The sequence below is a fragment of the Neomonachus schauinslandi genome, chromosome 7 (genome assembly GCF_002201575.2).
Source record: "Neomonachus schauinslandi chromosome 7, ASM220157v2, whole genome shotgun sequence".
Lineage (NCBI taxonomy): Eukaryota > Metazoa > Chordata > Mammalia > Carnivora > Phocidae > Neomonachus > Neomonachus schauinslandi.
In genome coordinates, this window is record NC_058409.1 from 505,250 (window position 1) to 515,715 (window position 10,466).

Here is a 10,466-nt window from a genome sequence, read left to right on the forward strand (position 1 = left end):
CATTCTTCTGCATGTGGCTATCCAATTTTCCCAGCACCATTTGTTGAAGAGACTGTCTTTTTTCCATTGCATGTTTTTTCCTGCTTTGTCAAAGATTATTTGACCACAGAGTTGAGGGTCCATATCTGGGTTCTCTATTCTGTTACTTTGGTCTGTATGTCTGTTTTTGTTCCAGTACCATGCTGTCTTGGTGATCACAGCTTTGTACTATAGCTTGAAATCGGGCAACGTGATGCCCCCAGCTTTGTTTTTCTTTTTCAACATTTCCTTGGCAATTCGGGGTCTTTTCTGATTCCATACAAATTTTAGGATTGTTTGTTCCAGCACTTTGAAAAATGTCATTGGAATTTTGATTGGGATGGCATTGAAGGTATAGATTGCTCTGGGTAGCATAGACATTTTAACAATGTGTATTCTTCCAATCCATGAGCATAGAATGTTTTTCCATCTTTTTGTGTCTTCCTCAATTTCTTTCATGAGTGTTCTGTAGTTCCTAGATTATAGATCCTTTACCTCTTTGGTTAGGTTTATTCCGAGGTATCTTATGGTTTTCGGTGCTATTGTAAATGGAATCGTTTCTCTAATTTCTCTTTCTACAGTTGTGTTGTTAGTGTATAAGAAAGCAACTGATTTCTGTGCATTGATGTTGTATCCTGCCACATTACTGAATTGCTGTATGAATTCTAGTAATTTGGGGGTGGAGTCTTTTGGATTTTCCACGTAAAGTATCATGTCATCTGTGAAAAGAGAGAGTTTGACTTCTTCTTTGCCAGTTTGAATACATTTCAATTCTTTTTGTTGTCTGATTGCTGTTGTTAGGACTTCTAGTACTATGTTGAACAATAGTGGTGAGAGTGGGCATCCTTGACGCGTTCCTGATCTTAAGGGAAAGGTTCTCAGCTTTTCCCCATTGAGGATGATATTCGCTGTGGGTTTTTCACAGGCGGAATTTATGAACTTGAGGAATGTTCTCTCTATCCTTATACTCTGAAGAGTTTAAATCAGGAAAGGATGTTGTATTTTGTCAAATGCTGGTTCTGCATCAATTGAGAGGACCATATGGTTCTTCTCCCTCCTCTTATTAATGTATTCTATTACATTGATTGATTTGTGAATGTTGAACCACCCTTGTATTCCGGGTATAAATCCCACTTGGTCGTGGTGGATGATCCTTTTAATGTATTGTTGGATCCTATTAGCTAGAATTTTGTTGAGGATTTTGGAATCCATGTTCATGAGGGATATAGGTCTGAAATTCTCCTTTTTGATGGGGTCTTTGCTTGGTTTGGGGATTAAGGTAATGCTGGCCTCATAGAATGAGTTTGGAAGTTTTCTTTCTGTTTCTGTTTTTTGAAACAGCTTCAGGAGAGTAAGTATTATTTCTTCTTTGAATGTTTGGTAGAATTGCCAGGGAATCCATCAGGCCCTGGACTCTTGTTTTTTGGAAGGTTTTTGATCACTGCTTCAATCTCGTTGCTGGTTATTGGCCTATTCATGTTGTCAATTTCTTCCTGTTTCAGTCTTGGCAGCTTATAGGTTTCCAGGAAGGCCTCCATTTCATGCAGATTGCTCAGTTTATTGGCATATAGTTGTTGATAATAATTTCTAAAAATTGTTTCTATTTCCTTGGTGTTAGTGGTGATCTCTCCCCTTTCATTCATAATTTTATTAATTTGGGTCCTTTCTCTCTTCTTTTGGATAAGTCTGGCCAGTGGTTTATCGATCTTATATATTCTTTCAAAGAACCAACTTCTAGTTTCGATGATCTGATCTACTGTGTTTCTGGTTTCTAATTCATTGATTTCTGCTTTAATTTTAATTATTTCTCTTCTAATATTTGGCTTAGTCATCATTTGTTGCTTTTTCTCTAGTTCTTTAAGGTGTAGAGTTAGTTGGTGAATTCGGGATTTTTCTGTTTTTTTGAGTGAGGCTTGGATGGCTATGTATTTCCCCCTTAGGACCACCTTTGCAGTATCCCATAGGTTTTGGACCAATGTGTTTTCATTCTCACTGATTTCCATGAATTGTTTAAGTTCTTTTTTGATTTCCTGGTTGACCCAAACATTCTTGAGCAGAGTGGTCTTTAGCTTCCATGTGTTTGAATTTCTTCCAATTTTTTTCTTGTGATTGTCTTCCAGCTTTAAAGCATTGTGGTCTGAGAATATACAGGGTTTAGTCTCAATCTTTTGGTATCAGTTGAGACCTGATTTGTGACCCAGTATGTGGTCTATTCTGGAGAAAGTTCCATGTGCACTTGAGAAGAATGAGTATTCTGTTGTTTTAGGGTAGAATGTTCTGTATATATCTATGAGGTCCATCTGGTCCAGTGTATCATTCAAAGTTCTTGTTTCCTTGTTGATTTTCTCCTTAGATGATCTGTCCATTGCTGAGAGTGGAGCATTGAGTTCTCTTACAATTAACATATTGTTATCAGTATGACTCTTTATTTTGGTTAACAGTTGGCTTATGTAGATGGCTGCTCCCATGTTGGGGGCATAGATATTTACAATTGTTAGATATTCTTGTTGGATAGACCCTTTAAGAATGATATAGTGTCCTTCTGTGTCTCTAATTACAGACTCTAGTTTAAAATCTAATTTGTCTGATATAAGCATTGCTACCCCAGCTTTCTTTTGAGGTCTGCTGGCATGGAAGATGGATCTCCATCCCTTCACTTTCAGTCTGGATGTATCTTTAGGTTCAGAATGAGTCTCTTGTAGACAGCATATGGATGGGTCCTGTCTTTTTATCCAATCTGCAACCCTGTGCCAATTCATGGGAGCATTTAGGCCATTCACATTGAGAGTGATTATTGAAAGATATGAATTAATTGTCATCATGTTGCCTGTGAAGTCCTTGTTTCTATAGATTGTCCCTGTAAATTTCTGTTGTATCTCACTCTTGGGGTCTTTCTCCTTTTATAGAAACCCTCTTAATATTTCTTGCAGGGCCAGCTCAGTGGTCACATATTCTTTCAGTTTCTGCCTGTCTTGGAAGCTCTGCATCTCTCCATCCATTCTAAATGAAAGCCTTGCCAGATAAAGTATTCTTGGCTGCATGTTCTTCTCATTTAGTACCCTGAATATGTCCTTCCAGCTCTTTCTGGCTTGCCAGGTCTCTGTGGGTAGCTCTGAGGTTATTCTGATGTTCCTCCCTCTGTACGTAAGAAATCTCTTCCCCCTAACTGCCCTTAAGATGGTTTCCTTGGTTCTAAGATTTGCGAGTTTTACTATTACATGCCGAGGTGTTGGCCTGTTTTCTTTGATCTTGGGAGGGCCTCTCTGCCTCTAGGATATGAATGTTTGTTTCATTCCCCAGATTAGGGAAGTTCTCAGCTATGATTTGCTCAAATATATCTTCTGGTCTCTCTCTCTTTCCACCCCCTCCAGGATTCCAATAATTCTGACATTGGAACGCTTCATGGTGTCACTTATATCTCTGATTCTATTTTCATGGATTCTGAGTTGTTTTTCCCTGGCCTCTTCTTTTCCCTTTTTATCTATTAAATGGTCTTCCAGGTCACTAGTTCGTTCTGCCTCACTTACCCTACCTGTTAGGTTATGTAGATTGGATTGGATCTCATTAATAGCATTTTTTAGTTCTGCCAATTAAGCTTTCATTTCTGCTCTTAGAGACTCTATGTTGCCATTAATTGATTTCTCCATTTTAGCTATTGTCTTCGCAGTTGCTAGCCTGAATTCCATCTCTGACATCTTGGTTATATCTGCATCCATTTGTAAATCTGCAGCCTAAGTCATAATCTCTGAGTCTTTCCTATTTTGGGGGTTCCTCCTCCTAGTCGTTCTGTTGATGGGTGTTTGAGGGAATGTATAGAGTCCAAATTATTGACCACAACCCAAGCAAAATGTACCTGTTTTCAAGGGACCTTAGGGTTGCTGGCTTCTTGTTTTCCCAGCCAGTCTTCTGGGGGAGGGGCCTGCCGCACTGTTACTCAGGCAACCCTGTTTGGGCAGAGTTGCCTGCCCCCTATGGCTGGGGATGGGCTCAGTGAAAACCGGTTTTTCAGGGCCTTTGTTCTCTGGTGGCTTTGCCTGGTGGCTTTCCATGTCTCTTCTGAGAGTCAGAGCAGAAGAGACCATTTCCAACCCTCTGCCTCAGAACAGAGATATTGCAGTCTGTTCTTCAGTGAACTCTCCAGGCCACACTATCTCTGTTTCTGTCTGTGCCGCTATAAATTGCAGCATCCTGGGTTGTGCGCTCCTCTGCAGTGCTCGCAGTCTTTCCTCCAGGTCGGGCTTGTCTCTGCCCTTTGTGCTTCTAAAACCACCAGCCACCCCCAATTTGCATGTGGGGCCCCACTGCTCCAGTTTCTGTCAGGGGGGCTGCCCTAAAGTCCTTTCCCTGCCGCTACTGGTCTGTGAGTCTGTGCCCTGTCCCCAGTGTGGGAGGCTATCGCTCACCAGTGGTGTAGTATCCAGCTAGATTGGCTCCCTCCTACTGCCATTTATTCTCCAATATCTGCTTCATACCTTGAAACCAACCGCCTGCGATATTCTGTTTGTAGAGATCCAGATCTATCTTCTTACATCTCAGGCTGATTTCGTGGGTGTTCAGAGTGGTCTGGTAGATATCCAGCTCAATTCTAAGGACCAGTTGGAATAGGGTCCCCTACTCCTCCACCATCTTTTCCTGTCTGTATTCATCCTTTCTGATGGCTGAGTAATATTCCATTGTATATATGGACCACATCTTTATCCAGTCATCTGTTGAAGGGCATCTTGGCTCTTTCCATGGTTTGGCTATTGTGGACATTGCTGCTATGAACATTGGGGTGCAGGTGCCCCTTTTTTTCAGTATATCTGTGTCTTTGGGGTAAATACCCAGTAGTGCAATTGCTGAGTCATAGTGTATATCTGTTTTTAATTTTTTGTTGAACCTTCATTTGGAAAGAGACTTGCCCATATTTACTGAGATGTGCATGTGGTTGGCCCAGGAGACAAACAGAGATTACCTGTCTTTTTTATGACTTCTATCCTTTTTTAGGATTTTACCTCACTCTGGGGTTGTAGGATCCTCTTGCACGCTCTCTTCACATCTTTGTGTCTCAGGGTGTAGATGAGGGGGTTGAGCAGTGGGGTGATAACACAGTAGAAGAAGGCCATGAATCTGGCCTGGGTGCTATTGGCAGGGGGCTGGAGGTACATGTAGATGGCTGGTCCAAAGTACATGATGACAACCTCCCAGTGGGAGCTGCAGGTGCTGAGGGCCTTGTACCTTCTGTCAGCTGAAGGTACCTTCAACACATCCTTGGCAATGAATGTGTAGGAGACTAGCACAAGCCGAGGAGCCTTCAGTGCAAAAAGGATGGCTCCCACAGCCAGGGACTGGTCATTAGCAGTGGTGTCACCACAGGCCAGCTTGATCAGGACAGGTACTTCGCAGAAGAAGTGGTTGAGTGTATGGTGACCACAGTGGTGGAGCTGGAGAATGAGTGTAGCTTGGAGCATTGTGTTGGCCAGGCCACTGGACCAGGCAGCAGTTGCCAGTTGCAAACACACCCGGGGCCTCATGATGAGAGTGTACTGGAGCGGCCGGCAGATAGCCACGTAGCGATCAAAAGCCTTACCTCCAGTACAGCACATTCAGTGCATCCTGTCCAGTGGAAGAGGTAGGCCTGGGTGATGCGGCCCCAGGAAGCAATGGTCTTCTCTGCCCCCCAGAGGTTGGCCAGCAGCTGGGGCACAATGGTGCGGGTGACACAAAGGTCCAGCACAGAGAGATTGTCCAGGAAGAAGTACATGGGAGTCTGGAGTCTGGGCTCCACTATGCAAAGAAAGATGATGGAGCTGTTCCCCATCAGGGTGAGGATGTAAGAGACCAGGACCACTCCAAAGAGGGGCATTTCTTAGCCATGGATAATCTGGGAAGCACAGCAACACAATTGTGCTGGGGAAACTCACATTTTCTCTTTCCATGGTACCCACCATATGTATGGCTGGAAAGAGAGAGACCCAGTTTAGAGGGTTAAGTGTGACTTTTGTATTTTTTAAAAATTTTGGATCTGTACTTTATTTGACACTTATTAAAGCTGTATAAAAACCATGCAGTTTATTTATAATTTTGTACCTTAACTATATTTGAAGACTACACAAAAATTTCACAAAACTTTCTTATATGGAAAGACGTGTGAAATAGGAGGCTTTAAAAATTTTTAGGTACAGAATTTTGCAAAGATTATTTTGGTTTCTAGGGTTATGAGAACTAGCTTGAAATAAGACTGACAAAAATGTGCAAATGAGTAGAATTTCAACAAATGAAAAACTACAAATGCTTAGCTAAAAGCTAAAATATCTTGAAATACTATTATGTAGCAATGGGAATTTATAAAACAGAAAAAAAGGTTATTTTTAAAAAGTCTTTCATGAATAACAGCCTCTCAGTAATATTCTATAAAAACATTCAGGAATAAAGTTTCTCAAATTCTGTTCATCATCAAAATTATGTTTCCTGTAGTGACTGAAGGTGTGATTTGTAAATAATTGCTTATTGTCCTACATGGGAAGTCTCAATGTCCCCCTTTGGGGAGAGGGGGAGAAGAAAATCAATTGTCAAATTTAAATTCAAGTAAAAGATCCTGGTACTGATATCATGAACACAGAGTAGAGTGTTGCAATAATGTACAAGTCCACATACTTTTAATTGTACCTCTCAAATGGAAGTGTAAACTTTAGGTTTGTTCAGTTTAAGATCTCCTATAGGGAAGTGAGTACCTCATCCTTCAAAGTTCAGGAAAATACGGATTTTTTCTTCTCCAGTGATGACTTTTGTAATTCAATAAACACCATCCTTAAACCTTCAACTATGTTGATGGGATAATCCTCATAATTGTATGAGAAGTTTTTAAAAGATGGGTCTGATTCTGTATAAATACTGCCTTAGCAGTTGGTACTGAAGTAGGGATAGAGCTGGAATATCCTAAATATGATGAGAAACTCTTCTTTGAACCCAGTCAGCCCAAGTCTTTATGACATCCTTCACTCATGTCATAAAGAACGTGGCATGCAATCTTTTGAAGCTGGCATATTTCTTTCAAAAAAAATAAAGGAAACACTATCTGTTTTTTTTTTTTTCAGTCCAGTTAGGTTAATTTTCTCTGTCCTCAACTCTGTTGTTGTATAGTGTAGTGGTTGAGTGCAGTGAATGCTGAGCTTGGGTCTCAATCACTTGTGACATGGACAGTCAACCTCTCCACATTTTGATTTCCTCATTTAAAAAGTGAGAATAAAAATAGTCCTTATCTTACATGGTTATTTGAAAAACTTAAAAGAATTTTTCTATAAATCTGCCTCTATCTATCTAACTATCTATCTATCTATCATCTATTTATCATGTATCTATCATCTATCTATCTATCTATCTATCTATCATTTATCTATTATCTATCTATCATCTATCATCTATCTATCATCTACCTATCTATCATTATCTAACATCTATCATCTATCATCTATCTATCTATCATCTATCTATCATCTATCATCTATCTATATCTATCATTATCTATCATCTATCTATCTATCAATCATCTATCATCTATCTATCTATCTATCATCTATCTATCTGTCATCTATCATCATCATCTATCATCTATTTATCTATTACCTATCAATCATCTATCATCTATCTATCATCTATCTATCTATCTATCCATCATCATCTGTCAATCCAATATCTACCATCTCTTTTTCATCATCATCATCTATCACACAATGAGGCCTATTTAAGTGTTAGCTACTGTTATAGAACCTCCATCTATATCTATGCCTACTCTTCCTTTCGCTCTCTTCTCGCTCCTGTTTTCCCTTCTCCTCTTAGTCTCTCTCTCATTCTGTGTGTGTGTCTGTCTCTCCCTTCCCACATCTCTGTTTCTCTCTTAGTCCATTCATAAAATGCACTGCTCTCATGCCATCAAGAATGGAGCATGCAATCCTTTGAATGTGGCACATTTCTCTCAGAAAAGTCTTTAAAGGAACCACTGCATCATGTTTCCTTTTAGTCCAGTCCAGTTAAGGACCCGTGGATACTTGGATAGACAAGATAGAGGTTGGAGGGCAATCACAGCTATGTAACAGTACACACTTTTTCTCCGGGGAAGAGGCCATCAGCTCCTTTTTTGTTTGTTTGTTTTGTGCAACTGTGTTCCTTTTGTCTTTCATCTAACTCTGGTCTTCCTAATTTTCACTAATTTTATTTTCTCCTTATTCTTTCATTTATCTTTCCCTTATTTCATCTTTTCCTTCTTTTCAACTCATCTTTTGAATTTTCCTCTGTGTTCCCCCACATTCTTTCCAAAATGGCATCATCTCTGATCTTATTTGTAGGCTGTGAATTTTCAAGATGCATTATTTCATTTTCCTCTCAAATCCCTACCTCTTACAAGACATTTCTTTTTTCTGGAGTGTTCTAATATCCGAAATTTAGCACCTCTCAAATTCAGCCCACCATTACTCAGTTGTGAGGTGAACTTCCCCTTCAATTCCTTTATCCAACGCCATCATGATTGTTTTACCCTTCGACAAATTGCAGTTATCCCCAGGATAGGTCAGAGAGGCAGGTACAGTGTAGTGTAGCTCAAAAGCCCTGAGTGCCATGTTGCTCCAGTACTTTCCTCTCACTAATCTGTTCCTACTTCTCAAACTACCTAATTTTTATTTTATAGTGCAAAATTTTACTAGGATGACTCATGAAACAGAGTTGTCACATAACAATTGCAAGTATTATAGAAGTTTATTAGAATAATTCTTTTTGGAAGATTCATGACCTTTTTTGGAAATAGGATAAATTAGATTGGAGAGGGGAAGAGACCCTGAAATAGGTGGATAGATTCCTTTTTCTGAAGTCAAAGTTTGGGTGATTGTCTTTAGTTGCATCCTGAATTAATCTTTCTTTCCTTGTGGTTCCAGTTCCAGCTTTGGTATTTAAATAGGAAATGTCTACCAATGAGTCTTCAGTATTAGTGAAGAACACTGAAACTATTAATAGTGACTACATATTTCTATATATCGGCTTCCTTATTCTACCAGCCCTAGGTTTTATTTATTTATATTTTTAGTTACCATTTGTGTGTGTGTGTGTGTGTGTGTGTGTGTGTGATGAGAACTTTTAAGATCTATCCTCTTGGAAAGTTTCAAGTATATAATTGTTAAGTATATATTGTTAAGTATAATCACAATGCCGCATATCACAACCCCAAAACTTACTCATCTTCTAAATGGAAATTTGTACTTTTTGACCAACATCTCCCCATTTTCCCCATCCCCAGCTCCTGGATGCCACCATTCTATTTCCAGTTACAACAAGTTTCATTTTGTAAAGTAAGATAATACAATAATTTTCTTTGGCAAATTTCACTGAGCATAATGTCTTCAAGTTTCATCTATGTTGTCACAAATGGCGGGATTTTCTTTTGTTGGCTGAATAATAATCCATTATATTATTATTTTTTTTTTTACAAAAGTATACATATATATGAATTTATACATAACATATGATTTATATCACATTTTCTTTATCCATTCATCTGTCGATGGACATCTTGGCTCTTTCCACAGGTTGGCTATTATGGACATTGCTGCTATAAACATTGGGGTGCACATACCCTTTCGGATCCCTACCTTTGTATCTTTGGGGTAAATACCCAGTAGTGCAATTGCTGGATTGTAGGGTAGCTCTATTTTCAACTTTTTGAGGAACCTCCATACTGTTTTCCAGGGTGGCTGCACCAGCTTGTATTTCCACCAACAGTTTAGGAGGGTTCCCCTTTCTCCGCATCCCCGCCAATATCTGTCGTTTCCTGACTTGTTAATTTTAGCCATTCTGACTGGTGTGAGGTGGTATCTCATTGAGGTTTTGATTTGGATTTCCCTGATGCCGAGCGATGTTAAGCACTTTTTCATGTGTCTGTTGGCCATTTGGATGTCTTCTTTGGAAAAGTGTCTGTTCATGTCTTCTGCCCATTTCTTGATTGGATTCTTTGTTCTTTGGGTGTTGAATTTGAAAAGTTCTTTATAGATTTTGGATACTAGCCCTTTATCTGATATGTCATTTGCAAATATCTTCTCCCATTCTGTCAGTTGTCTTTTGGTTTTGACTTTTTCCTTTGCTTTGCAAAAGCTTTTTATCTTGATGAAGTCCCAATAGTTCATTTTTGCCCTTGCTTCCCTTGCCTTTGGCGATCTTTCTAGGAAGAAGTTGCCTCGGCTGAGGTCGAAGAGGTTGCTGCCTGTGTTCTCCTTTAGGATGTTGATGGATTCCTGTCTCACATTGAGGTCTTTCAACCATTTGGACTCTATTTTTGTGTGTGGTGTAAGGAAATGGTCCAGTTTCATTCGTCTGCATGTGGCTGTCCATTTTCCCAACACCATTTGTTGAAGAGACTGTCTTTGCTCCATTGGACATTCTTTCCTGCTTTGTCAAAGATGAGTTGACCATAGAGTTGAGGGTCC

At 39.6% G+C, this 10,466-nt stretch overlaps 1 pseudogene; it reads right to left on the bottom strand.

Moving 5' to 3' along the window:
- Positions 1-5,000: 5,000 nt before the first annotated feature.
- Positions 5,001-5,863, bottom strand: LOC110580251 (annotated as a pseudogene).
- Positions 5,864-10,466: the final 4,603 nt, after the last annotated feature.